The following is a 7,774-nucleotide window of genomic DNA, read 5'->3' on the forward strand; positions in this document are numbered from 1 at the left end:
GGTGCCTTTTGGCAAACTCAAAGCATGCTGTCATGTGCCTTTTAGTGAGGACTAGCTTCCGTCTGGCGAATGATTGACCTGATTGGTGAAGTGCTGCATAGATGGTTGTCCTTCTAGGCCCTTCTCCCCCGATTGCTCAGTTTGGCCAGGCGGCCAGCTCTAGGAGGAGCTTTGGTGGTTCCAAACTTCTTCCAATTAAAAATGATGGAGGCCACTGTGTTCTTGGGCACCTTCAATGCTGCAGATCTGTGCCTGGACACAATCCTGTCTCGGAGCTCGACGGACAATTCCTTTCGACATCATGACTTGGTTTTTGGTCTGGCATGCACTGTCAACTGTGGGACCTAAAATAGACAGGTTTGTGCCTTTCCAAATCAATCAATTTAACATACCACAGGTGGACTCCAGTCAAGTTGTAGAAACATCTCAAGGATGATCAATGGAAACAGGATGCACCTGAGCTCAATTGAGTCTCATAGCAAAGAGGCTGAATACTTATGTAAATAAGGTATTTCCGTTTTTTATTTTGAATACATTTACAAACATTTCTAAAAACCTTTTTTCACTTTGTCATTATGGGGTATGGTGTGTAGATTGATGAGGAAAAAAACATATTTAATCGAATTTAGTATAAGGCTGTAACGTAACAAAATGTGTAAAAAGTGAAGGGGTCTGAATACTTTCCGAATGCACTGTATATACACTGAGTGTAGAAAACATAAGGAACACCTTCATAATATTGAGTTTCAATCCCTTTTGTCCTAAGAACAGTCTCAATCCATCGGGCATGGACTCTACAAGGTGGTCGAAAGCATTCCATAGGGATTACTCCAATGCTTCCAACAGTTGTGTCAACTTGGATAGATGTCCTTTGGGTTGTGGACCATTCTTGTTACACACGGGAAACTGTGGAGCATGACAAACCCAGCAGCATTGCAGTTCTTGACACACTCAAACTAGTTTGCCTGGCACCTACTACCATAACCTGTTCAAAGGAATTTAAATCTTTTGTCTTGCCCATTCACCCTCTAAATGGCACACATACACAATCCATGTCTCAAATCTTAACAATCCTTCTTTAACCTGTGCCCTCCCGTTTATCTACACTGATTGAAGTGGATTTAACAGGTGACATTAATAAGGGATCATAACTTTAACCTGGATTCACCTGGTCAGACTGTCACGGAGAAAGCAAATGGTCCTCATGTTTTGTACACTTAGTGTACAATCCGTTTCATGTATCCTCCTTTTTACAGAGTTGGCTACAATTTCAATTCCATCCTCCAGAAAAGGAAGATTTAATTTTACAGCAAATAATAGAATAATAATAGAATAATATTAACTCCAATTTACTGATACAGAAAAAATCATGAATAAAAATTGTAAACTTATGTCACACAGGCATACTAACAACATGGAGGTATATGCTCAATCCAAAAATTATAACCAGCTCATTGCAGCACTGCCACAAAATGGGAAGAGACCATTACTTTTTGAAGAAATTAAAGAATTAATCTGTCTGCCACCCATTCAAAATCATAAATGGTTTAAAATGAGTAGTGTAAATCGAAAAATGTATCAGTCAACGTGCTTGACAGCAATACCGTATAAAAATCAAGTCATATGAAAACAGGCTTTTGATGGCTCAATACCTTGGCTTCGGATCTATGAATTGATATATAAAACAACAATTGACACTTCAATCAATTATTTAAAATTTAAGCTATAGTATAAAATACTTGCTACAAAATGAATGCTCAATATATTGGGCATTGAACAGTCAGCCTTGTGCAGACTGTCATGAGGACACAGAATCAATAGAACATATTTTATGGTACATTCCATTGGTGTCTCGATTTTGGAGTCAGGCCCAGGAATGGTTGTTCAGTCTTAATGTCTGTGTTCAGCAGGACCTGCAACCTGCATTGTTAGGGGATCTGAAAAACCACAATCAGTCAATGCGAAATATCATTATACTCCTAGGTAAAGTATTCAGTACAGGACCCTCGTAAGACATCATAGTAAAATGAAGGGAAGTATTGTAAAAGAAAATAGAAAAATGGCATTATACTGGGAAAGATGGGTTAATCGGTGGACATCAGAGGGTTGGAGTTAAGATCAGAATGAATAATGGATTGGCCGCTGTGGGTGAAAATCCAACACTTGAAGAAAGAGGAAGTTAGGAATATATATATAATTATTTAACTACAGGTATCATAGAGCGAAATAACTGTCAGTAGTGGTATAAGTATTGTTGTCCATTAGCTGAATCCAATTAGGGTAGGGAGGGAATGGTAGGGTGACAAAAGTACTAAGAAGAAAAAATACAAATAATATACATACAAAAAATGTATACAGTTGAAGTATGAAGTTTACATGCACAAATACGTTTAACCTCAGTTTTTCACAATTCCTGACATTTAATCCGAGTAAATATTCCCTGTTTTAGGTCACTTAGGACCACCACTTTATTTTAAGAATGCAAAAATATCAGAATAATAGTAGAGAGAATTATTTTTCAGATTTTATTTCTTTCATCACATTCCCAGTGAGTCAGAAGTTTACATACACTCAATTAGTATTTGGTAGCATTGCCTTTAAATTGTTTATCTTGGGTCAAATGTTTCAGGTAGCCTTCCACAAGCTTCCCACAATAAGTTGGGTGAATGTTGGCCCATTTCTCCTGATAGAGCGAGTGTAACCGAGTCAGGTTTGTAGGCCTCCTTGCTCGCACACACTTTTTCAGTTCTACCCACAGATTTTGTATATAATTGAGGTCAGGGCTTTGTGATAGCCACTCCAATACCTTTACTTTGTTGTCCTTAAGCCATTTTGCCACAACTTTGGAAGTATGCTTGGGGTCATTGTCCATTTGGAAGACCCATTTGCGACCAAGCTTTAACTTCCTGACTGATGTCTTGAGATGTTCCTTCAATATATCCACGTAAATGTCCTCCTTCATATGCCATATATTTTGTGAAGTGCACCTGTCCCTCCTGCAGCAAAGCACCCCCACAACATGTGCTTATTGGTTGGGATGGTGTTCTTGAGCTTGCAAGCCTCCCCCTTTTTCCACCAAACATAATGATGGTCATTATGGCCAAACAGTTCTATTTTTTTTTCATCAGACAAGAGGACATTTCTCCAAAAAGTACGATCTTTATCCCCATGTGCAGTTGCAAACCATAGTCTGGCTTTTTCTTGCGGTTTCGGAGCAGTGGCTTCTTCCTTGCTGAGCGGCCTTTCAGGTTATGTCGACATAGGACTTGTTTTACTGTGGCTATAGATACTTTTGTGCCTGTTTCCTCCAGCATCTTCACAAGGTCCTGGCTGATTTTTTTTCAATTTCCCATGCTGTTAAGCAAAAGAGGCACTGAGTTTGAAGGTAGGCCTTGAAATACCTCCGCAGGTACACCTCCAATTGAGTCAAATTATGTCAATTAGCCTATCAGAAGCTTCTAAAGCCATGACATCATTTTCTGGACTTTTCCAAGCTGTTTAAAGGCACAGTCAAATTAGTGTATGTAAACTTCTGACCCACTGGAATTGTGATACAGTGAATTATAAGTGAAATAATTTGTCTGTAAACAATTGTTGGAAAAATTACTTGTGTCATGCACAAAGTACATGTTCTAACCAACTTCCAAAACTATTAGTTTGTTAACAAGAAATTTGTGGAGTGGTTGAAAAAGTTTTAATGACTCCAACCTAAGTGTATGTAAACTTCCGACTTCAACAGTATAAACAATGCAATTGTTAAAGTGATGTTAAAAAAAAGCCCATTGGCTAGTTTGGACACCATTTACAAACTGGAGTAAAACAAAAAAAAAAGAAGCTAGATTTTACATTAAAAATCATCATCAATTGGCTGAAAAGTATGAAAGGTAGAGGCCTCATAGCCTGGGGAGCTCTCTCGTTCTTCAGTTAAGAACTCCAGGCGGAACTGTGATCGCTGGGACACATGTAGACGGTTATCAAAATTGAACTCATCCTCCGTCATATCAGTAGTTGTCATAGTTGGATTATAGATTTGTGAACCATCGTAGAGTCCTCCTGAAATTACAAGTGTGTCGTCTGCTGCTAGGGATCCACCCACTGAAAATGAATTGAGTAGAGCTGTAAGAACCAATGTAACATTCACGACAGTAACACAAATGTATCAGCTGTAATAAAACATATATTAATGCACTACACAAGAATGAAACTCATGTATTATTCAATTGGAGCCTGCATGCACTGTTAATGTGTCTACATCTTAGTGAGAATGACAAAATGCATTTGAGATATTGGAGAAAGATCTAATGAGAACATGATGTATGAATTCTCTTACCTTCGGCCTCAGAGTTGTTATAGAGAGGTCGGTGTGAGTATTGCCTCATCTTGTTCCATCTATTCAACGTGTACATAAATATTCCCAAAACAAACACCCCAAGCACAACACTGAAGAAAACCGTCATGCCTTTTTCTGAATTGTCTAGTCCAAAACCTGTTGAATAAACCAGGAAAGATGTGAATAATTGAAATTATTTTACATTTGTGTTGCATAATAACTAATAATATTTAAAGACAGACATATCAACCAGCAGCAGTTACCTTGTGTCACATTATGTGTTGCGGTTGTCATCGACATGGCGGCATTTGTGGTTTGAGGAAGATTCTTAGTTGATTGTTGTGGTGGGATATTTGATGTACTGTTTTGGTTTTCAGTGGTCTTGGCTGCTTGGGTGGTTGTTGCAGTGGAGGGGACAATACCTGGGACTGTAATGGCTGCAGATGTAGCATTACCTGTAGGGGCCAAAGCTGATGGTGTTGCCTCAGTGGTTGTGTTTGAGCTGTCAGCCAGTGCTGTTGTGGTTGTTGAGTTGTCCTGCACAGCATTGTGAGTTGTTGTTCCAGTGCTGTTCTGACTTGAGTTATGGTAACTTGTAGTAGGGAGAGCACCGTCAACAGTGACATTTGAAGGAGTTGACATGGCTGTGGTGTAGGTCTGGTTTGGCGCCATTGTCTCTGTGATTGCAGTAACCAAACGGATATTTGCGACAGTGGCATTATTTCCTCTCTCAGAAGAGCTTGTCAGAGTTGTAGTTGTAGTCAAGGAAATGGCCATAATAAAACTTGTCAGGGGTAGAGAAAGTCTGTGATCAATGGCCATCATGTTCTCTTTGGTCCTATAGTGAACAACATAATAAAGACATGTATTATAAGGATCTAAAAAATAAAAATAAAAAAACAGCTGTGTATACAGTGTTGACCAACCATATTTTAAAGTCCCTCAGGCTGTGTGTTCTAATATAGAAACACAAGCCTGTACTTGTTCTATTTTTTCACAGTCCCAAAGGATACCATACATATGAGTCACAACCAATGTTCTCTTAAAATGTTTTAGGCACTGAGCAAATTTCTGGTCTGCTGAGCTTGAACGTTGTGAAAATTCTGTGAAACTTCCAGCACGCGTTTACTGTGACCACTGAGGCTGTACCCGCTTTAAGTTACAGTTATAAAAGTGGCCAAGTAGGCAACTGTGGCTATTTGATCATAATGTAGACCTACCAGAGTGGCCTACCATCAAAAACAATGAACAAAATGCATCCCATAACATTTTAACATGTAAACAGCTGTTCTATCATTCAGCCTACAGTAGCAGCCAATGTGTGGTTTTCAATGTAGGCCTACATGAGACTTTTGAAGAAAAAAAACAGGCAGGACTCGACATTAACCTGTTTAACCACTTGTCCTTCAGACAAGGAGGTGACTGAAAATGAGGTTGTTTGATGCAAGAAACCACTTTACAAAATAAAATGCGTTACTATTCCCATACCATTATTACAGAGAATCAGACAAATTATGCTAACCTCTGCCTACTGGCTACTTAGCTTATTCAAGCCTGTCTCAAAATACAACACTGCCCCTTTAACGCATAAAAAAGCTCTTTACCTGACTCACTTTTCAAAAATGTCTAGAAAAGGTACACATGTTGGGCTCTTGTAGGAAAAAATCACTCCCCTATTGCTGAACTACACATTATCTATAACTGGGTTAATAACAAACTAGCAAAGGATATGAACAAAAATGTGCACAGGTGGCCACATGCAGTTCTTGCTTTAATCGCAAAAGAAGCACATCTACTCACGACCACAGCTGTAAAGTCCAGATCAAAGCAAATGGCATGGATCCATATATGGCAATGGTCTATTTGCATATAGGTTTACTGCGGCTCTGATTGGTTATGCCGCACCGGTCTGCGTACTTTACGGAATGAGACCATGCCTGTCAATGTAATAGAATCCTACTCTGTTGCGTTCTGCCTACAATGCAATATCTTGCGTTGTTCATTTTGTTTCTGTATGTTGCATTGAAAGTGGCTAATATTGCGTTGATTCGATCACAATTTCCACAGTAACGCAAACGCTGATAGTGTTAACTAACATGGAAAACTCTAGAAAGTTGAGCGAAATTCAATCTCGTTCTTCTCTCAATGGACTGATAAGAGTATTTCTTCTGCGCAGTAGTCCCAGGGGAGCTGCGCAGCAGTCACGGGTTACTGTACGCGGGTAGTTTGGAGGAAACGTTGATCACGACCCATGTTTTGTCATTGTATTCAGGTAGTCCTGCTGTGTATGGTAGCCTTTGTATTAGCAAAATGTTACAGCACATGTGTATTTGACCGAGGTAGGCAGAATCGCACCTCTTTCAGCCCACTAAAGAATTAGCATCATAATAACTAAACGAGAGTCTACAGCATAAAAAAAACTACCATCTAGAAGACGGAGACAGTACAGGTGCATCAAAGCTGGGACATAGAGACAGCTTCTATCACCACTAGCCGGTCTCCGCGCAGTACCCTGCCCTGAACTTAGTCACTTACTTGCCGGCTACCACCAACCCTTCACCTTAGAGACTGTTGCCCTATGTACATAGTCATTGAACACTGCGTACTTTAATAATGTATACATACCGTTTTACCTACTTCATATGTATATACTGTATTCCAGTCAAGGCTCATCCTATATGCCTACTGATGCACACACCTTTCCTATTCATATACTGCCCATACACACCATTATATACATACGGTATATATATATATACCAGTCTCACTGTCAACAGTGAAGAGGCGACTCCAGGATGCTGGTCTTCTAGGCAGAGATGCTAAGAAAAAGACATATCTCAGATAAGCCAATAAAAAAAAAGATTAAAATGGGCAAAATAACACAGACACTGGACAGAGATATGGCTTTTTCTTTGCAACTCTGCCTAGAAGGCCAGCATCCTGGAATTGTCTCTTCACTGTTGACGTTGAGACTGGTGTTTTGCAGGTACTATTTAATGAAGCTACCAGTTCAGGACTTGTGAGGCGTCTGTCATTGGAACACAGGAGTGATGGTTGCTAATAATGGGCCACTGTACGCCTATGTAGATGTTCCATATCGTTTCCAGCTACAATAGTCATTTACAACATTAACAATGTCTATACTGTATTTAAGATACATTTTATGTTATTTTAATGGACAAAAAATGTGCTTTTTAAAGAAAAAAAACATGGACATTTTAAGTCACTTAGAAATGTCCTTGTTTTTTAAAGAAAAGCAAAAAAATGTGGCCATTAAAATAACATAAAATTGATCAGAAATACAGTATAGACATTGTTAATGTTGTAAATGACTATTGTAGCTGGAAACTACTGATTTTTTTATGGAATAGGCTTACAGAGGCCCGTTATCAGCAACCATCACTCCTCCATCACCCTACCATTTTTTACTACTTTTTATAATAT

At 39.0% G+C, this 7,774-nt stretch overlaps 1 long non-coding RNA gene across 2 annotated transcripts; it reads right to left on the reverse strand.

The window, feature by feature from the left end:
* Nucleotides 1-500: 500 nt before the first annotated feature.
* LOC135542266 (uncharacterized) lies at nt 501-7,017 on the reverse strand. Of its 2 annotated transcripts, none has more exons than XR_010456037.1 (4): nt 6,956-7,017; nt 4,594-5,168; nt 4,331-4,486; nt 501-4,095 (listed from the first exon to the last, which is right to left on the reverse strand). It is a non-coding gene; the product is annotated as an uncharacterized LOC135542266 (long non-coding RNA). The 2 variants fall into 2 exon arrangements; XR_010456038.1 differs by lacking the exon at nt 6,956-7,017 and adding an exon at nt 5,935-5,956.
* Between the last annotated feature and the right edge of the window lie 757 nt (nt 7,018-7,774).

This window comes from Oncorhynchus masou, chromosome 6 (assembly GCF_036934945.1).
Source record: "Oncorhynchus masou masou isolate Uvic2021 chromosome 6, UVic_Omas_1.1, whole genome shotgun sequence".
Classification (NCBI taxonomy): domain Eukaryota; kingdom Metazoa; phylum Chordata; class Actinopteri; order Salmoniformes; family Salmonidae; genus Oncorhynchus; species Oncorhynchus masou.